A 9911-nucleotide genomic window follows, 5' to 3' on the forward strand; every position below is an offset into this window, starting at 1 on the left:
CTTGACCTTTCTTGTCTGAAAATATATGAAGAAAAAGAGAAATCTAGGGAAACCTGTAAAATCATTTATGATAGCTACTTTGACAACGATGGTGTTGTTGATTTATCCCAAGTAACTCAACAAAGCTCAGATAATGAGAGATATTCTAATTCAGAAATCATATCAGTCAATCCTCATTTCAAAGTAAAAGATCATTTGCATGATTTTACTATCCAAGACAATACCCCGACCTATGATTCATATCATGAAGAAACCCCCATGCCTGTTCACAATCATAACTTGTCTTCTGATTCACAAGACGAAATTCGAAATTGCTCGGATCCCATAATTCTGGCCAGTTCTTGTGAAAAACAAGATATTCCAAGTCAATCCCATTTGTGTTGTAACACTATTTGTATAGATAATCATTTCTTTCTTTCTCACTTGCACTCATTTTGTACAAAATCGGATTGTGTTTTAATTTTTCAGACTTTTGATAGATTACTATGGTATGTTGAGCACCTTATCAAAGAACATTCGAAAGATGTGCTACCATTTTGGAAAGCTAAACTGTGTCAAGGAAGTCTAGAACTTTTTCAATTCCAAGATCAATCAATATCAGACTTCCTTAAAAAACTTCTTGGGCATCCAAAACACCATCAACGAAGGAAAGTACCTTTCGAAACTGGTCGGCAATTCACGCCAATTGATAAATCTCTTTCCAGAAATTTCCATCTATTCTTCATTGATTTATTTAGTGATTTATATATGGAAACTTTCCTTTTACAAGAAATTGCTAAAAGCTTGACTTTAACACACAGTAGGTTACAAGCCATTGAAACTAAAAAATCATATTCGCAACCTGGCTTGTCATCTTTCCTATTACGAGATCATCAATCCATAACAGAAATTCATCCTGATTTTTATGATCCAATAGGTATCCAGTTGGAAAGAAGTTTTCATGAGAAAGAGATTTCAGACAGAATTCCAACTGAAGTTACACATTCTTATTCCACATCCAACATTAACAGTCCAAGAAAAATTTTGTTCTTAACACTGATGTTTGAAAGTTACATACGTGTAGGAATAAAAATGAAGAGATGGTTCCACTGGAAATATCATTTCACCTAGTTAATTTTCTGTATATAGTTAGAATAGGAGTAGGAGTAATTTAGCTAGGTTATTAGGTTTACTTTTAATAGTTGGTAGGCAAAATAAGAGAAGAGATTATCCCTATTCTGTACATAACCCTAGGGAATGTCTACCTCTCATTTCGTTAAATATTTTTCTCCATAATAAAATTTGCTATGGTTAACAACATTTGACATTTACTAAAGACACCTTTTCTCTATCAAGATTTTGAACTTCTGCTTCTATGAACAACAAATCTTTTGGAAACTTGATCTTTATTATCAATAGAACTTTAACCCAGATATGATACTAGTTTCAACTCCAAGAAATTTGAAGAAAGCAATCTTAGTGAAGAAATTGTTTTATGTCAGTACAATGAAAGGCATCAATAACAAAATAAGGATTCCCTGTAGAAACAACCATTTCCAAAAAAGCTCTATTATTATCGTCCAGAACTTTCTTAAGGAAAAAATTGACTTCCTCCCTGCTAAAGCAAATCGCAGCATTCAGAGGAACAATCCGAGAAAACACTATATCTCAAAGAATAAGAGGTCTCATCATGAGCCGGCTTATCATGATCACAGATATTATAACTTGCTGACTTTGCCAATACTGTCCACCAAAACAGGGCAACGACTCAAGATTGTTGCAATCAAAAGACAAGGGGTCTCATCACGAGCCAACTTGTTCAGCAAAAGTGTAAATCAAGTGAATGACTGTGTCATAATTCGGCCACCAAACCAAGACATTGTTCTTTAGAGAATAAAAAAGGAAAAAGTGTCAAAATGGGTTTTTCTCTGAAAAGCTGTAAATAGCCTTAAGCAAGATAAAGGATCATTACTGGGTAATAGGTAACCCTGTCGAGGCTATGGACGCCTGCTGGCAGCAGAGGCTCTACCTGTGACAAAGGAGCATATTTAAAAGGCTGCTACATAGGGGAAACTTTATTTTATGTTTTACAATACCAAGTAATGGCTGATGTAAATGCAAGGACAAGCTGAGGATACAAGTAATTAAAATAGAAAGAGGTTGAAACAAAATATCATTGACAGTTTGAAGTATAATATGCTTTATCTTTTTATAATAAAGTTTAAGTTTTCTGAGAAATTTGTTTTTTTTTTTTTTCGGAAGTTTGAAAAACGTCAATAGAATATCATAGATAACTGGTTCTCCCAAGTGAATCGCCAATTGTTGTGGCCAGCAACACCCCCCCCCTTGTTCATTTAAGTGTTGTCCAAAATACTGAATGAATGGGGACCCTTAGTTAAATTTTAAAGAAAAAAAGCAAGAGTTTCCTTTCTTCAAAATAAGGTTACCATCGTAAGCTTAGAAAGGTTTTTTGAATATTTTTAACCTAAGTCTACGATAAGGGAAATATCTTTAAAGCTGCGTTGCAAAAAAGATAGGAAATGCCTCCATTTCTCTATAATATCGGTATGCGCAAGACTCTCGTGTTAAGCATAATATCGCATCGCAATAAAGTAATTCTCATAAAGAAAAACTTCAAGATTTACCGATCTGCGATAACGCCGATCGCAAGATCGCATATCGCAGAAATGAGCTGACAAGATTCAACCAACATTAAACTTCTGCGACCTGCGATGTTGCGATCGCTGCGATATTATATTCGCGCGATCTGCGATGGTGCGATTTGCGATGGCGCGATCTATGATGTTACGTAAGCAAATCATAAATCACTTCATTGCGAATCCTTTGGGCACGCCATTCAAAGAAAAACCACTTACCATAATCTGACTCAAGATCATGCGTTTTTAATGATAGTAAATGAATTAGTTGTCAGCTATTAAATGAAATGAAGACGCGTGCTTTTGTAAAGAATTACTTCACGTAAGGTGGCATATTTGATATATCTGTTGCATTTAAAACTCTCCCATCACCTTTCTTGATCAGTCATTTCCATTTCACTCGTAATCTACAGGAACGAAGAACTAAAGACGATTCAAAGCTAGACGCAGGAAGAAATGGGAAAGAAAAATAAAGCTCAAGGCTCTGAGGCGAAGGAAAAGACAAAGGAGATGGCGCCTTTGTATACAGACACAGCCTGTAACAGAGACGTAGTTATATCGACATGGGAAAGCATGTACAGGCTGCTTGAAGAAGAGAATCCCAGAATAATGAAGGTTGCTGCTGTCGCGGGCTCACAATGCTCTTCCGAGGCGTCCTTAGAGGAGCTAGCATGTTCATTTCTTCATCGGATAGCAGCAAGGCCCAAAATTCTACCATATACGGATATGATCAAGTGGATACTTGACAATGCAGAGATGAACAACAGACAATTCAAGGTTCAAGGACATGGGCTCATCGGATCATTCGCTGCGCAAGATTTAAAGCTTATGTATCATCTTCCTGAACCGCAGGCGACTTACAATGCACAATTCGTTAAGAAATTTGCGGCAGAAAACCCAAACCTAGCAGAGACCACCAAAGATTGGTCCAGAAAAGAGGAGCCGCTCAAAAAGGACAAAAACGGTATGTACAGCACTGGTTCCCTCACCTCTCCGTATTGTTTTGCTACGGCCATGCTTTGTAGATTATTTGGGATGCCAGATATCAATAAGTTTTTGTTTGAATGGCTACCATTAATAGATGCTGCCACAAATGCCGATATTATGGATTGGGCCAAGATCTTTTCTGATAATCTATACATGGCTATTATCAATTACCGGTCTAAAAGATCCTTGTCTCAAAGGATCTATCCTCCTTTTTATCTGTCTGCATATGTTATGGATTTTATTTGTTATGTGTCTAAATTTCCCACTATGGGTTGGAAATGGACTACCCAGGACCCATTACCTATCCATGTTTATCATAAGGTGTTATGGGATTCTCAGTTCGTCCCACACTTCTACCAGATTTGTCACGGGCTTATCTTACCCTTGTATAGAATGATGTATGCTGAAGACCCCGCGAGGTGCTCACCCGAGGCACAGATAGACATCATCCCCATCGCAAGATGGTTCGGGGAAGAATGGTTCACCTATATTAGAGTGTTTGGAAGCACTGTACCTCCTCATGTCCTGCCTCTGTATATCCCCGATAAACTTTTGGCTCGGGAAATTGCTTATCAAACCTGTTTAGAAGGCGACCTGACCAAAGACCTAAAAGACAAAAAGAAGGCCATATGGCCTCAGTTTCCTTTAGCTTGTGGGGCCTTTTCATTGTTCGATGTAGGACACGCTTTCACCGAAGTGGAGAATGTGACGTGTCTACAATTATTTAAATTCCCAGCAAGGCCATTTGACCCAAATGATGTTGCCCAAGATTTCACTACGAACGTCAAAATAAAAGTATTCGTTGGAAAGAAAGATTTGTTTGATGATTTGTTTCAGAGTAGAAGCTCACTCCAGGAAATTTTGCGAGAAGCTCGGTCGAAGTTGTCTCCAAATGACCTCTAAAGATTCATGTTATACAGAGAAAGAAGGCTGGCCGGTGTTCCTCTAGAGAAGCTGCGACTGCCTGCCAGAGAACCAACTCCAAGCATTAGCCTCAGTGCAAACTCTAGCACTTCCAGATCTAAATCTAACATTGCGCAAGGAGTTCCTGAACATTCTAAAGGGTCTGGAAGCGACCAAGGAAAAAATGAAGAAATAGCTAAAGATACAGCTCAGTCAAGTGCAATGTCGCAACAGCAGGTTATCGCCTCCCCGCCAAGAGATGTCCCCCCTCCTGTCATTGAAGCGCCACTCGTCACAACAGAACTGGACAAAGAATGGGAAACCTTCAATGAACTGATCAATCTTAAAGGGCAAGCCCCAAGAACACCTGTGAACAATACACAGGTAGCGCAAGAAGTGGTTTCGACCATAGTCAGCAGTGTCACAGAAACAGAGCACATTCCTATCGCTCCACCTTCTGAGCTTCTACTTACTGTAGAAGAAATTCCCCCACTGGATGTATTCTATAGTCCCCAACATAAAGCAGTTGTAAGGAGACAGAGGAAGAAAAGAAAACTATAAAATACACTGTCACAAGAAGCTGAATATTTGGACGTCTTATGGAAAGACCCCAACAATAACCCAACTGAAAATCTCACCAAGTTGTCTCAGATTGCAGGAGCATATGCTTCTGCAACTATTGACAAGGCATCAGAAGTTCAGCAACTGTTGAAAGAACAAGAAGATCAAATACAGCTACTACAACAACAATTGCGACAAGCCAATGCTAATATTGAAGCTTCCAAACAGCTCGAGAAGTTGCAGGAAGAATTTCAACAGATGCAGATAGGTTATCAAAGAAGTCTAGACGAGAAAGGAAAACAATTGCATATTTTACAAGAAATGCATAAAGATGAGCCTAAGCTGGCGGAATTTATTTCAGAATCTATTGGCTTAAATGAGCAACTACTGCAGCAACAGGAGGAGTTGGGACGTAAAATATCACAGTGGAGTCACTATTGCGAGCTGAGCGATAAAATCACCAATCAAGTGGTAGACTTGCGGAGTGACTATGATCAGAGTGACAGACAAGTGACGGAATACTTAGCTTGGCAGGATGAAGATGAAGGGAAAAGAGCAAGTGCACCCAGAATAAACGAGAACCATAAAGAATTGCTCTTTAATAAATGGGACGATCAAATCAGGTAGGCGGAACAAGCAGCGGAGACAGCGACCACGCAAGCAAACATTCTTATCGACTGTGTAAATGAGAATTTACACAGGGCCAATTTAATCGAAGAGACCACCCCGAGGTACCTACCAAATAAACTACGACTGGAAGCAGAATGGAAGCAGAAGGCGCAGGAAAAGGGAAAAGCGATCCAAACATTAAACAAGTTAAATTGGGAGTGTTACTGGGCATACTTGGTCAAGCCGCATAGTCAATGGATGACTGTGAAATGCATCATAAACGCGGCCGAAAAAGTAGTGCCAGCTCTCATAGATTCTGTTTTCGTAGCACAGCTCAGCGTAGAAGTCAGCCAGCCGACTCTCCTCAAGCCCATGATGAACACTTGCAGCTTTAAAGACCAAGTTCAGAAGTAGCCTTATTTTAGAATGTTGTTTTTTCTTTTAAATTAGATTAGAAAAAGGACGGTCATTTGAAAACCGCATCCTAAATTTTGTAAAAACACTATTATTAGAATTAGGAAGTAGTATTTTAACCCTTCTCATGCATTTAGAGAAGGGTCTAGAAATTTGTCAAAAACTTGTCCTCGGAACATGCACTTCTGCACCCTCAGAGGAGGTTTTGATGAATGGATGGATCGAGATTTATTAATGTTTGCATTTGATGTCTGCTACTGATGTTGCACTTTTGTACTCTTAGTAGATGTTAGAACAAGTAGAGATAAATCGTTTTTGCTTGAAGCTTATGGGTAGGATTAGTCATAAATGGTACTTTTATCTCTTGGCCATTTCTGCTTATATTCTTAAAGTGATATACAGTTTTTAGTTGTTTATATGTTATTGCATGAATGTGTGAGTTACCATTTGGCACTTTTGTACGGTGGAGTCATTTATTTATGTTTGATATATGAATAACTTATTATGCGATATGCTGTTCACAATTGTTTTGCCTAACTTCTTATGCAAAGTGGTTTATCTTAATTGATTTCTATTCTTATGATAGCTGAATGATCTTTATTACCAGTTATTGTTTGAAATCTCTTTAGATCGCATAATAGAAGAGATACACTTGGGTTAGCATAGATTAGATGTGTTGTTTCTCATTAGATTACAATAGCATAGAGTTAGTTTAGAAGTTTGAATTAAATTAGCTTTAAGTACTCTTAGATCAGCATCATCCAACTCTACACACACACACACCCTTAAATTGGGAAACTGGTCCCATTATCCCCAGTCAGACCCACTATACCAAACGGATAAGGAGCTGCCAACCAAGGTCCGGACCGGGTGGGCATCCCCCTTGTTGTCGACCCGATTTTCGGGGCTTCAACAGGTCCATGATTGATTATGGCTTTGGGTTGTCCATTACATATGTTGCTCTAAATCTAATGGATGGAAATGGACAACTTTCTCTTTTGTATATTATTCCTTGCACCTAGCACTCTTGCTGATCTTGTTATAAGATTTGAGTGACTTATGGTTGGAATTAGAGAAATTATGAAGAGATTACATGGATTTAGTATTAGTGATAGTGCAAATGAATAGAAAACAAAGCAAGTGGCAAGATTTTGATTCTCGCTTGACGAAGCCCCTTTAAGTTGAGGTACCTTGGAAAATAATCTTGGTTGATGCCCTTGCGAATTCATTTATTGCCCCAACAACTAAGACTATTGAAGATGATACACACTTAACGTTTGAAGAGTATTGAAAGGATATCAAGACTCAAGTTTGGATCTATTTTACCCCTTTGGAAACCACTACATTTGAGGAAATTATCAAGGAGATTATACCAGTAGTGTGGATTGTCTCCATAGGTACTACTCCATTAGATTTGGATAAGTGATTCCAAAAGTAAACATGTTTTCTAATAGCCACTCAAAACATAGAGCATGTAAGGAAATGTTGTTGCTTCAAATATGTTGGGTGAATATAATATGTATTTGAGGACAACATCATAATTTTAAAGTACACTGTTGATGATTTATCTACAACAGTATAAGAAGGGTATAAAAGTCGATGATTCTATACAAAAAAAAAATTAGAGCCTACAGGGTTTCATATTAGATTGCATATACCATAAAACTGAAGCTTATGAGCTTGTTTGGTAGGGCTTAATGAATCATAAGTAGCACTTGAGATGTCGCTCAAAATTAGTAGCTCAATGTAAGATAAGTTGCTTACTTGTATCTCTGTGCATATTGTGCTATGTGAATGATGATTGATATCAATGAATGATACCAGTGTAAAAACTTACACAATAACTTCACTAATCCTGTTATATTTTTAAAGTCCAGGTGAGAATTTGTGGTAGGGTCTATTGGGAATAACTTTCCCTTTGCCCATAAGTCAACATTTTTTACCGCCTCTATTTTTTTCATATTTACGTATTTCAAGGTTATTTGTCTTACGTAATGGTCCCATATTTTGATCCACCTCAATTGTCATAGTGTATTTCTCTCCTTTATTTCTAGTTTCTTTTTTATTGTCCATTTATCCCAATACCAAACTTGCAATTACAAGCAAAAAAGAGAAAAATTAAATTGATTTCAAGAATATTAATCCAAAATATGAAAAAAAATGCAATTTAAGTACTAATTGAATGTTCATTATAAAAGGTTAGGGCATTCTAAGTTCTAATTGTATGCACAAACACATGTACACGTAGGCATAAGTTTTCTTTATATTTTCTCGTAACGAGCATCACTGATACTGACTCAATGCTAAGCGGTTATGGTTTAGAAAGTCAAATAAGGTATGGGGCGATTGTTCAACATTTTTTTTATGTTCGATAAGTGACCCACTATAACTTGATTATCATGTAAGAAACCTAGTTGGCTATATAGTTGAGCCAAGGCATTTCGTCATCCACTTGTTGCAACCTCTAGTTGTTGAGAAAAAGAATCATGTTGTTCAATCTATATCGGAATACAGTTCTTGATGCACTAAAATGTCTTCAAGAAAAGGATAGTCATGGTGTAACAAATCAAAGATTGCATTAAGGCACATAGACAAGGTTGGAAATGCCAACCATGAGGCAAAGGTTTCTCCCATTATGTATGAAATTTTTAGAAGACATAGGTATATTAAAATATGTTATGTTGCAAAATCATGTACCTAGCTTATGATTCTGAGGGGAAGCATGTATATTTTAAGAAAATAAAGAAAACATGCCAGGTATAGAATCAAAATCTAATTTCATCTTTGATCCTCACAAAGAAATTGTTTAAGGAAGTCAAGCTCCACTAAAACTTAACCCTGCAATTTTCATGACTAGTAATGTTATAAAAATAGTCTTGTGTAAATTATGAAGATGCTAATGATTTCCAAGATTACATTAGTCCTACACCTTGTAGAGGAAGTCTTAGAAGGATTCTTATGGAAAGAGAACTTTCCAAAGAAAGCCGACAACACTAACCACAATGAAAATGGGTCGAGTTGTTTTCAAGTTGTATTGAATGTTTTCGAATTTGGACCAACTCTCCAAAAAACCAAATAAATGTTAATTTTAGATCAGAAATTTACTTATAATAAGTACAACAAAAATTGTACATTTCAAACTACTCATAATAGATTCCTTCCCTTAATGTATGAACCACAAACCTAATGCACATATTTGTTTGCTTGTCTGGATATTGACAACATCATGATCTTTCAAACACTAATTGAAATGGCTATTTCAAGGTCTTAAATTATTAAGAAACATTTGCCATGGCCTCTAACTCATAAATGCCATGGTACAAGCACAAAATATATGGGATTAACATTCTTCTCAAAAAAATACATGGGAGATCATCGTGTTGCAGTCAGATTCGAACTTTCAAGATTTTCCATTCGGAATTTCTCTTTATTTTTTAAATTTCCATCAGAGTCAATCATATGCATAAGGTGGTTTATAAATTCTCTGCATAATCACTTGCAAAATCATGTAGTTTGAAAGCTCGTTGATCAAATCCTTGCATTAATATTTTCAGCTTTTAAAGATTATTGTTCTAAAATAAAATAATCTAATTGCCAACATAGGATGACGTCTTTCAACTCAGATAATTCAGAATCGTCAGCATGATATAATCGAATGGTGGCAAACCCTTTAATCTAACGGTGGAATTTAATGGGCCAGTCATGATCTGACGGTCATAAGTCGTTGGCTCCGATGGTTCTTTTTTATATCGGATATCGACATGCAAGAAGTTTAAAGATCGAGCTACGATCCAATGTAAT

Source organism: Pinus tabuliformis, chromosome J (genome assembly GCF_031772625.1).
Source record: "Pinus tabuliformis cultivar Carrire ecotype Pingquan chromosome J, CPIR1, whole genome shotgun sequence".
NCBI classification, from domain to species: Eukaryota; Viridiplantae; Streptophyta; class Pinopsida; order Pinales; family Pinaceae; genus Pinus; species Pinus tabuliformis.